This window comes from Dicentrarchus labrax, unplaced genomic scaffold (genome assembly GCF_905237075.1).
Source record: "Dicentrarchus labrax unplaced genomic scaffold, dlabrax2021, whole genome shotgun sequence".
Taxonomy (NCBI): domain Eukaryota; kingdom Metazoa; phylum Chordata; class Actinopteri; family Moronidae; genus Dicentrarchus; species Dicentrarchus labrax.
The window spans coordinates 21,763,141-21,781,820 of NW_026136721.1; the positions used below are offsets into that span (position 1 = coordinate 21,763,141).

The 18,680-nt window shown below is 41.8% G+C and overlaps 1 protein-coding gene across 34 annotated transcripts in view; it reads right to left on the bottom strand.

Moving 5' to 3' along the window:
- ptprdb (protein tyrosine phosphatase receptor type Db) overlaps positions 1–18,680 on the bottom strand; it is a 145,344-nt gene that overhangs the window by 77,786 nt on the left and 48,878 nt on the right. Inside the window, exon 1 of one of the 34 annotated variants that reach the window (XM_051385231.1) lies at positions 8,567–8,970. The exons of the other annotated variants lie outside the window; for them this stretch is intronic. The gene's annotated coding sequence lies outside the window, so the exon portion shown is untranslated. Of the gene's footprint in view, positions 1–8,566; positions 8,971–18,680 lie in introns of those variants that run through there. 34 annotated transcript variants of the gene reach the window in all.

The following is an 18,680-nucleotide window of genomic DNA, read 5'->3' on the forward strand; positions in this document are numbered from 1 at the left end:
CTCACTAGGGAATAAATAGGAACCCCCCCCCACCCCTCGCCCATACAAACACAGTGCACAGTGTATAACGTGAATCTGTGTGTGTGTGTGTGTGTGTGTGTGTGTGTGTGTCTGCATGAGTTCCTATTCAGGCGTACGTATGTGTAGTGGAATCCAAAGCATTTGACCCCAATCTGTGTGTCTGCATTATTTATAGTCTGATGCTAGCTTCCCTTTGTTTGTTTTTCAAAGCTTGTCTGAGGAATTGAAGTGTAGGAAGAAAAAAAAAGGAGGAAAAGGGACAAGAGATGACAGCGAAATATGGATGAGTATTCCAGAAAAGAGCACTTTTCTTGAATGAGATGTTTTCCCCCATCTCTTCCCTCTTTGGGTAAACACAACAAATCACATCAAAAGCATTACGGCTAATTGATCACTCTGGACCTTCCTAGAGTTTTCCCAAAGGGGTTTAAACTGTTCGGAATATATAGTTTGTGCAGACGGTGCTGGCAAGCGGGATCTCATCGAGAGAGAGCTGTCCTCGCGCTGCACCACTGTGCACACCAATAAATGCACTTTACAGTCCCTTCTCTTTTTATATCTGGCGTACACACACCACAGTCCCCCTTCCCCGGGCCTAGCTGGCAGGGCAACAGTGTGTATCCTCAGAGGCCTGCTGGGCCAAATCAATGGCAGCCAGCAGCCTTCCACAATGAGCGCCACCATTTTACTGGCTGCCACCCAGCACAGCAGAGAAGCAGCTAAATAGTCTATGAGGAGAGCAGAGCGGCACGGCTAGGCTGCTTACAATGAGCACACGCCACAACAGGAAAAAATATCACTGTGTTGCAGCGTGTGTGTGTCTATGTGTGTGCGCGCTGGGCAGCCAATTTGTTGAGCAAGCTTAATGTATGCTGCTTGTGTGGTTGTGTGTACTTGTGTGCGCATGCATGAATTGGGCAGTCCATTTGGGGTAAGCAAGCTTATCATAAACTGCCTCACTTATGTTTGTGTGTGTGAGAGAGAGAGTGAGCGAGTGTGCGTCGCCTGTGTGTGAGTTGAAGCCAATACGAAGGGTGACTGTTTGTTGAATTCCAATCAGAGAGATGTCGCTTTGCAATTCTCATTCGGATGATTGTTGTCTTTCATGTGGTCTAGCAGGCGGCATACGTTAAGCTCGCCTGCAAATAAATCCCCCCCCCCACACACACACACACATAAACATATTATCTATCATTATGTCTTTCTCTCTCTCTCACACACACACACACACAAAAATATGCTGCTGGCATGGCAGACTGGTTTCTAATCGGTGAATCAGCATATCAGCCAAGAAATGTCAGATTACATTATAATCCTGCGTTTTAGTGCCTTTAACTCCGCACACATATATATGTGTGTGTCACGGTTTTGACACTGGCCTATTATGTCTGCCTTTCTGTGAAAAAGGGAGACAAGACAGATGCCTACACACACACCCACACACTCAAACAACCACCCTCGTGCACACGGACATGCACACAGTCACTGGGGAGAACAGACAGTTTTGGGGTCAGGAGGTGACGGAGCTGTGTAGAAGGCAAGGGGATCAATCTGTGCTGTGACTGAATTCTGAACCTGACTGAAGTGTCACTGTGTGTCATTTGTGAAAAAAAGTACATTGCTACAACAACTGAGGGCCAATTAAATTTATATAATTAACTTATTTGATGACCAGAGGCTGCTTAATAATCTCTCTCTGTCTCCTTAATGTATCGCATAAAAGCAAGAATTTGTTAACATACATATATTATTAAATGTTCTAGTGTTTGCAGGGTTTGAACAGCAACACAAAGAGTTAGAGTTGTATGTAGAGGAATTTGTTTTGTGCCTTCATGAACCAACCAATTTTTTTAATCTCTGCAGCACTTCTTTTTTCATTCATGTATAATGTGTTTCAGTTTGCTACTTCTGTACTTCTCTTAGGTAGAAACTGTTCATGATTTCCATTAATGAATTACAAGGAGGACACAGAAAAACACAATCCTCAGTGTTAAGTTATACACCGTATACGTACCTTGGTGAGAAGATAAAAGACTGCTCCATTGAAAAATACTCTACAGTTTATTGACGTCCAAGCCGAGACAGAAGCAGAGCCCTGTCTGTAACTTTAGAAGAGAACCTTGTTATTTTCAATAAACCTATTACAGGAGCTTCTTATGAAAGGCACGGGGGACGCCGGCAGTTGGTTAGGTGTCTCTTTGCTTTGGCCGGGAGATTCAGAGGATGCAAAGGGAAAACGATGCCAATCTCTACGCCAGGGGATGTATTAAATGACGGGTCTAATTTAATATTGCAATATTGAGAGACCTGCTAAGGCACTTCCTGTGTCTAAAGGCCGTCCAGGAATGGAGTAGTTGGGGAATCGCTGAGTAAGGGGATTGGGATACATTAGAGAGGAGAGGAAATGGCTTCATGGTGCATGTTTACAGGCTGAATGATGGGCACAGTGTAATTATGCAAAGACTGTCTATTGGTATGTTTTTATCTAATGCAATGGCATGTTTTATGATATTAGTGTCCATATTATGTTGTATTGTGTTCACTGACTGTGACACCATATCACATTGAAACCAAGTTTCCCCACAAGGGTGAGCGAGGTTTACAATTACACGTGTTCCAAGAGACATAAACATGTGCAGGCCTGCTCTACGTTGAATATCAATACATATAACGTCACTGCCATACACCTACTGACACATGTAGTCATAATCAAATGAATCAAACACATTATACTAAATCCACCAGATACAGCAGGGTATTTCAGGTCCGGTCTGTAAATTTGCATTCAAGCCTGTGGCATCCTGTCTTCTGAGGACAGAGCATGTCTAGTAATTTCAAATGTTTGGTGCTTGTAAAGAGATTATTCATCCTCTTGCACATGCGCGCACACGCACACACACACACACACATACACACACAGGGGCGATACTCGATCCCTGTAAAGCTTTACAACTCATCAGAGGTCAATCTTTACTGTGATCGTTACACACAGAAAGCCCTTACACAATCAAGACTAACAGTAAAGGCTGAGAAAAACTGCACACACATTCACACATGCACACTTTTGCGTGCAGGGACACACACACACACACACACACACACACACACACACACACACACACACACACACACACACACACACACACACACACACAAACATCACACATCATTTAATCCCAGGTGCCTTAGGGAGTCTGAGGGAAATGGGGAGGCAGAACATAATTCCTGAACACGAACGACAAGAAATGGGATTTGTGTTGGACTCTCAGCCCCCCAGAGAGAAGGACAGGGGAAATGAACAACAACCGGATGAAGGATAAACGAAGGGACAAAAGAGAAAGCTCAGCTCAACAGTCTTATCCTGATTCAATTGGCAATAACAAACAAAAAAAGACAATCAAAGTCATTAATTACAAATCTATAGACAAGCAGTGGTGAGGGCTAATCCTGGACAGGCAGAGAAATTAGGAGCTAAGACAGAGACTAATAGAATTAATGTGCGGCGGATGATTGGTGGGAGCCATTTTGAGGCGTCCAGTTGCTGCTTGGCCCTGTCGTCTGTGAATGGAGAGGTTGTGAGACTGAGCCAAGGACTGAAGCTCTGCCATGGCAGGGACAGCGGAGGTAAAGACTCCCACAGAGGATATAGAGCAAACACTCTCGACTCTTATAATGGACTGGAAAATTCCTTGCTTTGGCCCGAGGTATTAATCCATGAAAAATGTTCATATAAATGTCTGTTTTGCTACTCCGTTGCTGATTGATATAACATAATATACTGTGTTCACATAAAAGGCTTTTACATTTATTGTTCTTAACACCTGGAGGTGGTTAGCTCTTTCCAGGAAAAAAAAAGAGAAAATCTTCTGGCACATGTAGTGCTACATCTTTCTCCCGGAGCAGCAAAAAATGGTGAGAAGAGTTAGTATGAGCAGTGATAGTTACCACAATTGAATAAAGAAATGAGCGACACCTACGGAAGGTTTTTTGAAGAACTGCCCACAATGTTTGACTGACATGTGATCGCTGGGAAAATACCACAGCAGTGACCACGTAGCGCCAAAAGCAAAAAAAGAAAGAAGAACAAAAAACAAACATTTGGATGACGGCCAATTTAAGTGAATAATACATATTCTGTCACTTCAAAAATTGGAGCAAACACTGGCTGAGAGCTCTATCTTTAGATCTGTAGAAGAAAAAAAGCAACCCATAACAGCAATTTCACAGACATCAACTGAGTTTTACAGCTGTGTCACTGTGTGGGACAGTGATTACAGGAGGGAATAATAAGATGTAATGCAAACACATGTCACACTGGCGCCACTGTATAGAGAAAGGTTGGAGAAGACAAGAGTGGATATAAGAGGAAAGGGCAAAGGCCAAAACTAAAGGAAATCAAAATGAATAAATTGTTATAGAAATTATATAAACACATAAATATCTTTAGAAAATGACAGAGGACAGAGGACCTAGGACAGAGAGGGCCATAGGAGAACGGCTGTAAACAGCAGCAAATCCTCTGGCAGAGAGAAAAGAAGTGATGTGGAAGTCCTGCAGCCGTGCCACTAAGCCCCCGCTGCAGATTAAACTGTATAGTAGTAAGGAGGGGTGGGGAGGCGAGGAGCGGGAGGAGAGACAGATAGAAGGAGAAAAAGAGAGAAGGAGAGGAGAAAGAGCTGCAGAGGGAAAATAAGGTTTTGTGGTCTGGCACCAGTTCGCTATGTCAAACCATCATGCGTGCCACGAGGATAGAAGACAGGGGAAGAGGGAGCATAGCACGGGTGAGACAGAGTCAGGGAGAAGACAATAATTGAAAAGAAGGACGGGGGGAAGAGAAGACAAAGCCATAAATGTGAGGAAGAGGCCGAGGGTAAGCAGGAAGAGGAGGGAAACACTTCAGCCTCGACTGTGGAGGGCTGAACATGCTTGGCTCAGATTGCGTGTCGGGTTGTCTGTGTAACTTTGGTTGGAAAAATGGCATTGTTGTGGTTTTGCCTGGCTCCTTCAGAGTGTCTCCCTCTGATTGGAACATGAGGGGGGGCTGTGAAGGGATCGCCTAAACCACAAACTTTGTCTCTATCATTGTCTCTCTATTTATCTCTCACTCTGAATCTCTCTTTCCTCTATTTTTGTCCACCAGGCATACACAGCACATGTAATAAATATGGGAATCTGATGCCAGTGCGTCTCTGTTATGGAGTAGTGAGCGAAACACTGCTAAAAATGTCCCTGAGCAAAAAAATGTTTGCTTGCTATGTACTGCCACTACAATACTTTGATTCAAATAAAAAGAACGGAAAGCTAGTTTGTACTGAGAAGAGGAGAGACAGAGCAAGAGAGCAAAGGAGGCAAAAACATGAGAGCTACAGGAGAAGAGACAAACAGAGAGAACAAACCTGCCTGAATGGAGAACAGATGAAATAAGGAAAGTCTTAAGTTAAATTTTTAATATCTCACCATATGCTCCTCTCCACAGGTGAAGACATCTTTGCTATTAATTACAAATTCACAGCCTGTATGTGGGTGTGATTGTGGGACGGATGGATGAAAACAGAAAGACAGCAAGAAAGGGACGAGTGACAAAAGGAAATAAAAAAAGGGAGCGACCAACAAAGAAAAAAGCGATAATGAGGCATAACATGGACAAACAGATCAAACAGGGAACAAACAAATGAAACACAGAGGTGACAGAAGTACATACTATCAATTAGGCTCAGATGTTGGAGAAGTGTGGGAAAGTAAGAGCAGGGGGCAATCTGGGAGTCAGACAGAGAAAAAGACAGGAAGGCTGAGACACGAGTGAACCGACGGACAGATGATAGGGAGAGCTGAGATAGATTGGAAGCTGTCCCCTCCGACTGCCAGGTAAATCAATAGCATCACTGTGCCTCCTTCACTCCTCTCAGCTGCTCGTCCACCTCCTCCACTCCTCTCAGCTCCACATCCCATCACTTTTGCAAGCAGCAACGCAGCTGGATGCTGGCTAACTGTAGCTGAAGCAGGAGCCTCCTGCCTGCCCACTCTGACTGTTACAGCCTGTTTTCACCACAAGGCTGTCTCAAAATAGCCTCTTTTACATATGCAGTTTGATTCTTGAGAAGTAGCCTTATAATTGCAATTGCCACAGCGAACGATAAAAAAAGGTGGGTACGCTCATTTTCTCGCTCCTCTGCAAGAGATAAGCTAAACTTCGGAGTAAAAGGCAACAAAAGAGCTTTTTAAACAATCTTTTCTGCTCTGTATAATCTTGTGTTTTTTTTTCTTGGCCGAGTTCTTTGTTTTGCAGCAGGACAAGTTGACCCAAGCAGCGATCCGGCTCTGTTGACGTGCTCATGTCTTCCTGGTTTAGACTGCACTGGCCTGGTCTGTGGGAACCAAAGGCACAGTCACTATAATTACCAACCCAACTCATAACATCTCTGACCTTAACATCACCTCCCTTAACCTCACCCAACCCTCAGGGCAAAGACATGGACATTTACAACATACATCCATACATGCGCTGGCACACAGAAATGCAGAAATGCGCTGACAAACTTGTAATACAAAAACATGCACACACACACACACACACACACACACACACACACACACACACACACACACAGCTGGCTCTGCAGACACTGGCATCCATCACATCTTGTGAAACTTAATCTCTCTAAGAGGAGGAACAGCTGCAGTGGCATGCACGTACACGCACACACACATGCACACAGCACACAAACACAGTGGAAGATCAGCTGGGGTAAAGCACTTGTTCATCCATAGATTGGCATGTGACAAGGCACCTCTGACCTGAGAGTAGCTGGCTATGGTCATAAAACAGGTTAAAGTCCACTTGCCTAATGTGCCCAAATAGAGTGCACCAGAAGTAGTTCTTGATGAGCTTTCTAAAATCTAGACACATTTTTACATTAAATTCTAATTTCCTAAACATCGTGCATTGTTATTTTAGAAGATTCCTTCTCTATCAGTGCCTCTAAAATATATACTCACACAGTTCACCAAGAAAAAGCACCAATCAATTGGATTAATAAAGTCAATACCATGTAGATGTCCCATTCTGGAAACAAAGCATGACATATGGCTCCTGTCTGTACAGCTTTTCCATAGCAACACTTAATATGGAATAAGGCAGTTAGCAGAAAAAATTGTCTCCATAAACTGTATGTGTAAGATTAGGCAAAGGCGTAATGGTTCCTCTCTCACTCTATATACGTGTCTCTTTCTCACATACTCAAACCTAATTGCTGTAAAAGTACTTGCATGATTGATTTGTAAGCTAGTGAGGTCTGTAATGCTGCCATAGACAGTGTTTGAGCAAGACTGCTGACTACTGCCTAACACACATACACACACACACGCAGCCATCAGCACATTAAAGCACATTACAGTCATTGAGTTGTGGCAGAGGCACGCAGAGAAAAATAAATGTCATGTATCAAAATTGCAGCAAAGCTGTCAGATAGAAGCTGTATGCAATCATACGATCTCACAGGTGAAAGCAGATCAGGTTGGTTACTAAATTGGGCGTACTGTGCTTCATTGAACTCAACTAGAAGCAAAAATGTCTATTTCCAATAACCTCCTTAAAATGTGCCCAAATGGATTGGATGCAGGCTGCTGAAGTGGAATCCACAGACAAAAATTCACCCATATAATCCACTGTGGCCTATTTGAGTCTAAAATGTTCATGCAGTTTTGCATAAATTCAGACAGCCCACTCAACACAGGTTGAACTGACTGACTGCAATTAACAAATCCCATTGCTTTGTGTCTGCACACACCATCAAATGTCCATCCAGGCTGCTTTGTGCCAGTGGTATCGGTTCAGTCGTGAGAAAATACCTCTGAGCATGTTTTTAGGGGGAGCACCAAACCCCAGGCAGGCACCCACCCCAGTGAAAACCAAGCGGTTTACAGCCTCCTTAATCTCTCATCAGCATGAAAAAAAACTCATTTCAAGAGACACCCTGTAGCGAAAAGAACTGTAATAATCTCACAGAACATTTGACAAGGATGCAATGTTATCATAACCAGCACAAACTGTATACTGTATATTAATATGACCGTGGCACCATTGGAAATAAAGAACAAGACCACTGTTGGGTTGACAATCATATTGTGCTGTCAGCTCCTGTACAAATAACCTCATGAAGACATGTCAGATATAAATAATAAACCATTGATGAGGCTAAATTCAGATCAATATGAACTCACTATTGACTGCCACAGACACAATTCCCAAAATTAGAGAGAAATATCACATTGATTTCCCCCACTGCTGCGAATTCAAAGCCAAGGATCACCTGAAACACCAATAAAACAACTAACAGTTCATGCTGGGGTGGAAAGATAAGGCAGACGTTGGCTGTCAAATCATATGTGTCTGATACACACCGATACACACACTATACATCTGAACGGATAAGCACAGATGCACGGGGAGATGGGGGGGGCGCATTGTCATAAGAAGTTAACGCTCTGTCGTGCGTGTTTCACAATAACACAAACTACACGTAGAGAAAACAAGAGATGCGCTCACCATATCAGCATCCTGCCCGGCGCCGTCGTTGGAAAAACTCGCAGTCTGAATAGATTCAAGCTCTCCGTTTTCCGTCGTCTTGTCTGTGTAACATCCACCGTGGCTGCAGCCGCTCTGCCCAAATAATCCAGCACCGTGCGTCTGTTTCCCTCCCTCTCTCCTCTCTCTCTCTCTCTCTCTCTCTATGGCTCTCTCTCTCAATCGCACTCTCTCTCGCTCCAATAATTTCCTCTACCCGGTGAGTACACGACTCCTCTGTAAGGTAGCTGTTAAACCCCCTCACCCCCTCCCGGTATGGTGGCTGGAGTGAAGTTGGGGTAGATTTAAAGCTGTAGACGCCGCGCGTAATCCCTGCGACGTTATTCCGGGGAAGTCAATAATGTAGTGTGCAGCGATCCGGAGTCACCGGGGGAAAAAAAGGCCCCGGTTTCCTTTGTCATCACTCCCTCGCCCGGCAAGAGATGAAATCGTCCCGGTAGACGGAGCGGGGAGGGGAAGACATATAATGTCAACCTTAAGCCATTTGGTCACATGCTGTATTCAGTTTTTAATATAAAATTAATAGTTAATAAGACATTATTTGTTTAAATAATATTCTGGACACAAGCGCAATGAGGAAAGGAATAAGAAAAAAGTTAACTAATGACTCACTCCAGGGGAAATATATATTTTTTGGGGGAAACATCAACTCAATTCCAGATTAAATCTCAATTGAGTTTTTTTTCTTCCAATAGGCTAAAAGGCTCTCTGGGAAAATGTTGGGTTTTGGAGATTAGAAAAAGGGGCAATCACAGGCACGGTTTATCCGCGGAGGAGACAAGTGGGAGTCGATCTTATCTCCAGCGTGGAGCAGCTTCTTTGATAAACTCGGATATTGCCTGGACATTTCATGTTATTTAGCAATTTCCAGATTGTGATCAGGAGGAACAGAAAAAAGGAAGTAATTGTTAAAGGGTCCACAAGAAAGAAAGTTTTGCGAAATAGATGTAAGGACAAGGTTTAATCTGAAAGTCTCTCTCGTCCCACTGCGTCAACTACAGTGCAGACAGTTGTATGATAAAATCAAATCAAAAATCCTCCCAGATGGGACTGCTTAGAGCGCACAGTGTGATTATGCCACTATGCATCTGAGTGATTTAGCTTTGTGTATGTGTATTTGTAGTACAGGCCGAGTATGGTTATACTTCATGAGTTCTGTTGAAATTTCATCCATTACTGAATGTTGAAATCTATCTTGTAGATTCATCAGAATGTAACAAACGGTCCAATGAAGGTACTTATCTTTTAATATCAAATGCATTACTGACTGAATGAAGACAGTTGTGCTGTGAGCTGCTGCAGATATGATGTGTTCTATATGTAAAATGTATTTGTGTGTAAAAACCTTTAAAGAGTGGCATGTCTGTGTGCTGACAAAGAGACACAAAGTCAGAAAGAGAGGGGAGACCTTAACACCAATTTTCAAACTTTGAGCACATGCTTGCACCACACACACGCACACATACACACACACACACACACACCTCTGCACACAGTCTTATCTGGGTGTGCTGACCTAGAACACCAAACACAATCAGTGGTGCAGCAGATTCCCATCAGCGCAATGTAAATGAGATGGAGGAGCGTAAACGTGCTTTTGTTGCAGAAACTCCTCAGCTCAGTGGGTACAAGAAAACACAACCTCAGGCAGGGACACACACACACACACACACACACACACACACACACACACACACACACACACACATACAGACAGGGGTGGATCCAGAGAAATATTCATGGGGTGGCAAGACGTTGGCATGGAGATTTTAAGGGATGGCAGAAATATATGCTGAATTAATGGCAAACAGTCACAACACATATAAAATATTTGCTTAGACATTTTATTTCTTCATTTTTCAAATTAATCTAAATTAATTTGTTGACAGCTATGACTCTGGGGTGGCAAGGCATTTTTTTTAGAGTAGGCAGCTGCCACCCCCCTAGATTCGCCCATGCACACAGATGTAAGCCCTCACACACACCAGAGACAGGTGTGTATGCCCATACATACACAATTGGGTTCACACACACACACACACACACACACACACACACACACACACACACACAAAGATAAGGGTTCACTATCGAGATAACTTCTCTGGCTAAAATTAAATCTAAAGCTGTATTTGATGGGCTTATGGCATCACACAGCACAATGCATATGCTCTGAGCTGCAAAGACAACGTAGAGTTTGTACACCTCCAATAAATACGTCCTATGTTGCAAATTGCGATGCATATGATGTTGTTTCTCTTGTTTTGTTGCCTCACACCCTGGCACCCTCTCACTGTCAACACAGATGAGCAGCAGTATCTAACAGCTCTTGATGAAATATTCAAGTGATCCACTGATAAATATGTATGGATATATGGGTTCAATATTCAGTGCGTTTGTATGCATGGATGCTTTTCTGTGTGTGAAAACACACGACTGTCCACTCACATGTTCACCCGGGCACACACACTCCCTGCAGGCATACAGCGCATACTGTCAACCAACTAATTTATCAGTTTTCAATGTTTTTTAAGTCATGCATGAACTCTGCCTTTCCTCTGCACTCTGTATCTACAGTCACTGAACCAGCTCAACACAACCCTGTTCTCTAAGCCTGCATCAAGACACAAATTTGGGAAAGTGACAAGTTTTAACAGCGTCTCTGCTTTATTGGAGATATCGTTTGCAACAGGGTTAGCATAGCAAGTAGGCTTAATAAAATACTCCAGGCTGTTATATGCTGTAGCATGGGACATTTTTTTTAAATCAATTTAGAGTACATGCTTTTCATAGAAAATGTCCTGTTCACTTATGGTTTTAATCCTGTGATCCGGAGATAGTAAGTCCTATGCTCTACATATCACAGTGCCAGCAATATGTGAATGCTCAAATGTTCTAAAAATAGGATAAGTGAGACTGATAAGAGGAATATAAAATATGTCCACCATTTAATTGATTTTTAACCCTTTTGGCATACAATTTTACAGAATGGTACAAACTGGAATCAATTTTGCACCTTTAAAATGCAAAAGTGTAACTAAAGCAAAATTTAACCAAAGTCAACATCATCAAGTCATGATCATTGAATAGAGTAGTGAAAATCCTACTGAGATGCCACAATGAAAGAATGTCAAAGATGCTTCCTCAGACATAACAATATATTGAAGAGTGGATCAAAATGATGCTCAACAACTAACTTTAATTTAACATTATGACCTAAGAAAATTCTCAGCTTTTCTCATTACGAACAACTAAAAAAATTAGAATTTAGGTAACTTGTGACTTACACTTTGGCCTGATGGTGACACTAGAGGGGTGGGTGAACACAACTGTACAATAAGGGCTTGTGTATCTGCCAAACAGGCAAAACTCGCTGGAACAGTGGACTGATTAGGTATTGGATAAATTGTATCTATTGTATCTACTGTCAAAATGTCCTGTCCTACAGCAGATATTCTGACCCATTATAACAGGAAAAACACAAGTCCAACCAATTACATTAATGATGGCTCCATTCCATTTTGATGTGCCAGTGTGCCAGTGAGTCGGCACAATGCTAGAGTCCTAAAACTGGAACACCCACTGTACATGGAAAGCAATCATCATTACTTTTATTACTTACACCTGTCTTAGACTAGTCAATGATGTCTCCCATGAGTTAGGTGTATATGTTTACAAACTGGCCAACTGGCCGCAATAGTCATTACAGAAAGAGAGAGAGTTTGAGTTTTTGTACTTTACATTTAATCACACTGACTTAATGTTTATTCAATCACTGCAAATGCTATCGCTGTGCTATTTATCCATAAAACAGATTTCAGTACTATTCAAAGAGAAGAGAGCACCTACAATATATAAAATTTCATTCAAAGTTTCCAACTTTCATTTTAGAGTGATACTCAAGCGTTATTGTGAGAATCCTTTTTTTGACAACAATTTTTTGCTTACTTGCTTTTTTCATCTGTAGAAAAGGGGAAGTTATTCTTACAACCGTTTATGTTCTTTTTGTTTTGCCGTACAGTCCCCTCAAGTCACAAAAAACAAATAAATAAAAATCAAGTAGTTTTAGCAATAACTTAAATAAGTGGAACCTATTACAGTATAGTCGACTGAAAAATCATTTATCTTTGTGTACAAAAAGGTGTCAGAGACTGTGGGGTTTAAGATCAATCCAAAACGATTCACTTCGATCCCATGCAATATACGCCACATCTCCAGCATTTTTAGGCAATGGTGGCTTATACAACTTACTAACTTTCAAATGATCTCTCCAAGGAGACGGAAACATTAATCAATTAAAGGATCAACATAAAATTACTCAGAAACAATTTTGTTGAATAACTTTTTGAGGCAAAAATGCCAAAAGTTAACTGATTGTAGCCTCTCAAATGTAAATATTTGCTGCTTTTTATAACTTATATATAACTTAGAGCTAACCTTAACCCTATGATAGTAAAATATACTTTCAGGTTAACTTGGGGTTTGGAAAATATGATGAGCATTTTTTACTGTTTTGTGACATTTTATAGACCAAATAATTAATTGATTAATCAAGAATATAATCAGCAGCCGTATGCATGGAATGTCAGGCTGCTAAATTCTACTGTGTAAAAAAGTAAGAGGGGTACCAAGTGCAGAATAACAATATGATAAGTAAAAAAAATTCAAAAACACAGAAAGACTCAGCACTTGGATCCTTGTTTCATCACCTTGAAAGTTCAACTCATGACTTATGAGAGAGGTGCAGAGCAGCGGCCCATTAAAGCCATGACATTTCAATAATTGCCTCTAATCTCAGCATCATAGAGAGCCACAGTGCCACCCACTTGAATAGACACACACACACACACCTTAATCACTGATGCTTAATGATTAATGCCCCACACATACACTTGACTCCCCCACCCTCCCACTGACACTTGACCTCGCCAACATACACAGATATACACAAAAAACAGTCCTCCAGTTTCAAAGATTTATAATTTTATGATACACACTCATCCTTTCTTTTATGGAAATGTGACTACGTACATGTCTTTGACTGCACACACATATACACATAGATGTATTACACACACACACACACACACACACACACACACACACACACACACACAACACATCATTATCCCATCCCTCCTTTACGCACTGACTTGCCAGTTTGCCAGTTCTCCAGTCATTTGTTTTCTACCCAGACATGTGAGGCTGCAGTGGGCTGCTCACCATTAGTGGCTTGGCTGGTATTTGAGGTGGCACCTTCCCTGGTTGCACCTGGACAATTACAACCATGATTTCATAGAGGGAGACACTAATGCAGCTAACAAGGAGAGCGTAGTCGGAGGGATATAAGGGGAGAGGCTGCTGGTTGGTTTGTCATACCGACATGAAAGCTATATCTATAATAAAATATCTGGATTACACTAAGGATAAACAAGGATGACAAAAAAAATGTTATGTCCCAATTCGCTACACACCAAACCTTCATTTTATGACTTCTTTGCCATTCAGGTGTTAAAAGGCACCGATTGAATCTTTTTGACTCCTGCTGTAAACATGTTGATTTGGCCCTGACAAAAAGAATCCTCCTCTGGCTGAGCTGTGGAGAAAAAGGTAATTCGGAGCTTTTGAAACTGCAAAATGATCAATTTACCAGAGGCAGAGCTGAAACGTGTTTCTATCTACATATAACTGTAAAAATCTCTATTGCTAGAATTGATTTTCACAAACACAATACAGATGAGCTCAGCTAGGCTGAATTATACGTTATAGCCTCAGAATGTTAAGCAGCATTACAAAGAAACACTCAGGGAACATGCTGTGATATGCACTTTAATCATGCACATGAGACAGATACACTGTGTTCCACAAAAGGCAGGGGTGTGTGTGCTTGCATGTGTGTTTATATGCACAGTCAGAAAGGGTGAAAATGAGGGAGTGACAGAAAGAAAAAAAGAAAGAAGCCGAGAGCGAGCAACCTAGCAGTCCTAAAGAAGCTTTTATTGAACACTAAGAAGGGAGTATAGAATGATGAACATCCAGCCTGCTCTTTTCACATCTAGGAAATTGCATTTGGGAATATTGAGCTGGCTGATATGATGAAGTACACAGCCCCTCCTCTACACACGCACGCAAACACGCACATTTTGTATGGTAGCATGTATTAGCAATACGGAAAATATCATATTTACAGAGTCAAAGCTGCACGCACGCATCACACGCACACACAGGATCTCATTTAGTCTGTGTGCATGGGTTGGATGAGTACTCCCTACTATTGAAAGAGCGGAAATGAGAATCGGTGCAAACAGGGGGAGAGAGATGGGGGGGGGGGGGGCAGTGAGAGAAGAGGAAGTGGCAGAGAAAGAAAGACAGAATACAGGAGTGAGGAATAAATGAGTGAATGATAAAGGGAAAGAATGAAAGCAAAGAGAGTGTGTATAAGCAAGAGGGAGACATTCTCAAAGGATGTTCATATGTCAACAATTCATACTTCAGGATCATTTTCCAGAAAAATAAATAAAATATAAAATAAAATGATATATATATATACATATATATATATATATATGTATATATATATATTCTGATCACTTCGGAGCAGCTGGAGTCAACAGGTTCTGTACAAATTGCAAGCGGACAGACCATTAACCAGGGCTGCTGACTGCATCAAAATGAGTGACGAATGACAAGCTAAGCAGCTATCACATTAGTGATGAACAGCAAGGCTGCATTGTATGGGGCTGTGGATCCTCGAGGCGGGTGCATAAACCCCAAGAATGTAAAATGAGAAGCGCTGAGTGGTAATTTGTGGAAAATAAGGACGTTTTATTGAGGTTATACCTGCGCACAAGTCTAAAATGTCTTTGCATCTGTGTAGAGATTGCATAAATATTTTTTACACACATTATGATTCAGTAAAATGTTGGACAGCAGTGGATATTCTCTGTGCACACACACAGAAATGCATAGTTCAATAGCGTATTTATGTTTTCATAAGTGCAACAATGACAGTAATATAAACTACAAAGAGAGCTGTCAGTTACATACTGTATGCTACACGCTTGACTAGCAATTACTTCTATACACAGAGCAACAAAGGCAGACAGCAAAATAAAATACAATCAGTGCATCACACACATTCAGATACTCACCCTTGCACACACAAACACACACACACAATCACAAACACACACACACACACACACACTCACGCGAACACACACGGGTCATGGAGAAGTGGCTGTCACTGTGATTGGTTCCTGCTGCCGAGGGCGAACCCACAATAGCCAATTATCTGTCATTATACACCACAGCAGCTCTTGCGGTCTGGATGCCTCTGCATGTGTCAGTGTGTGCATGTGTGTACGTACGTGTGTGTCATAGTGGGAGAGATTGGCAAATTGCTGGTTATATATTTCAGCATACTGAAAGAAGAGAGGAGAAATGTAAAAGAGGAGAGGGGGGGTCAGGAGGGAGGGGGGTTTGAGAAGGCCAGGCAGAAATGATTATATTTGACGGTTGTGGAGAGGATGGGATCACGAGGAGCCACGGACCTCCAGTGAGCAGCGTGCTGATGACAGATGTCGGGTGACCAAGACATGCCTAATACAGCAGGGCCGAAGATTGACGAGTGCTTCATCATGTATGAGCAGCGTGTGGCCAAGCTGTGACCAGTGTGTGGCCTGATTTAGAAACATTATATGACAACGCCTGGTATGACAGTATTGCTTTGCATTTTTATCTCTGAGGACAGAGAGCAGAGCACATACACAGCAACATCCGCTCCGATTCACAACAGTGCATTGCTTTCAACGACTGGGCAATTTGTTCAAATTAACAAGGCGGGTGGTGGAGAGGTGAACCATTCCCTCTCATTTTCTCATAATGTGGGTGCGTGTGTGTGTGTGTGTGTGTGTGTGTGTGTGTGTGTGTGTGTGTGTTCACCGCATTCAGCTTTTATGATATGGTTTACGGTTAGTTAGAAAGTCCTGCCATTATGGATGCTTATCTGACCATGGCGATGGCAGAAAAGCTACTGTAACAATTAGAGGTGGAAATTAAACTATTTTTCAGTGGTATAAAATATTTTTTTTTTTTGCCAAGCAGAGATTGAACAGTGACTAATGAAGAGGGAGCAGTGATGGCGGTCAATTCATCACATGAAGCAATGCATTGATTTGACAGTTCAGTTTAAGTTTCACCCCAGTCACAATCCCTGCAAACTCAAAATGTCACATTTTATCAACCTGGCATTTCAAAGTTCGATCAGACTTTTAAGTGATCTGTCCACTCATTTTAAATAGCTTGTGTGGTGTTATTTAGTGAAATAATTTGATGTTAAAAGGGTCACTTCATAATTTATCCAGGTTTTGAATGGCCAATCCATTCTGTTGCCACCCGACACAATGCAGATGAATGGGATTTTGTATGTGGTGCTCAAAGCATTAGAAAATTACTTTTGAAAGACTCAACAACAAATTACTGAAGAAACAATGTCCTGGCTTCTGAGGATTACGCACAGAGCTCCCGGTTTCATTTAAACTATTTTCTAGCAAAGAAATGAGTAAACAAGTAACCGGGACACAAGAATGAGAAGTTATTTGATTTCAAATGTAGTTAATGACATTTCATCCACTTTCATTATATTGGGCTAGCGATTGAAGTTTCATAGGAGAAACATGTTCAGAAACCTCAAATCCTCAGCACATTAAACTACAAATATGTGGTTATGGCTAGATGCCACTATTGGTAGAGAGAATGTGTTTACTGACATTTTTGACTGGGGAGGCACTGACTTATACAAGGGGTGGCGTGAAGTATGTGTCTCAGCTTTACAGTCATCTTGTTTAGGGACGCCAGTATGTAGAATTATTCAAATACCCTAGGCAAAGTGGGCATGTCTGCAAAGGGGAGATTTGTGGGTACCCATACAACTCATTTTCATTCAGGTCAACAGATCACTTCGGAAATGGGAAGTTTTTCCATTGCCAAAATTTAACCTAGCTTTGGAACGTCATCTAGCCCCTTTCCCGACATAACTAGCATGACATGGTAGCAATGGATGGGTTAGGTCATCTAGTTTCATATGATACCAATATCCTCACTCTAAATTTAAAAGGGTGCCCAGCACAGCCTCTGAGTGGGGTGGCACTTGTGACACTTTGTGTTTCTGGGGTTAGGGTTAGGGTTAGGGTCTAAAGCTGTCTAAAAGTGAAGTTCTCCACAAACTCATGTGGCTCACCATTTATTAAAAAGGTGCCAGAGGTTAAGATATTGCGACCTGTTGCTTGGCAAAATGTCATGGTTGTCTTTTATTGTAGTTGTGGTAGATTAGATACTGGATATAAGACCAATATTTGAAACTCACAAGTGTACACCTCATTGTAGTTCACTCTGAAGGTTGAAATGTTTTGAAAATTTTAATTCATGAACATTGTAAAATTCTTTATGACCCCGACATGAAATCTCTGTAGCTTTCAGTTCCTGCCATTCTAGTTCAATAATTGATTGCTAAAGCTTCTTTGCGTCCCTATTGAACTGTCTTCCTATTTAGGCTTGAATAGTGCTCAGTCATGATGCATGAACCTAAGCCTTCAAACCATCCACCTCAGAATACCTCCATCTTACTGTACATTCCTAATACACATTGAGTGTGTTTATAAAGTATAACACAGATCTGTCTCTGCCTGTTTTACAGCTATGCTTCCATAATCCCCATCCTAATCCACTGCCTGTATGTGTATCCATGTGTGTGTGTGTGTGTGTGTGTGTGTGTGTGTGTGTGTGTGTGTGTGTGTGTTTGTGTGAGTTGTCCCTTTATGTCTATGTACTCGAGGCATGTTTTTTAAGCTTCTGGCTTTCAGAGGGCCTCTCTTTCCCACGCCTTCCACACTATATGTAATACCATAGATAGCCCTCTAGTCATCCACTTCTCTCCATCGAACCACTCAACACAATGGCCTGGACAGAATCACTCTGCACTACACTGTCAATATCTCCATTACCATCTCAGTCAACAGAATAAACACAGTGAAAATTGAATTGTTATGGGTAATATTACTTTTAAATGAGCTGA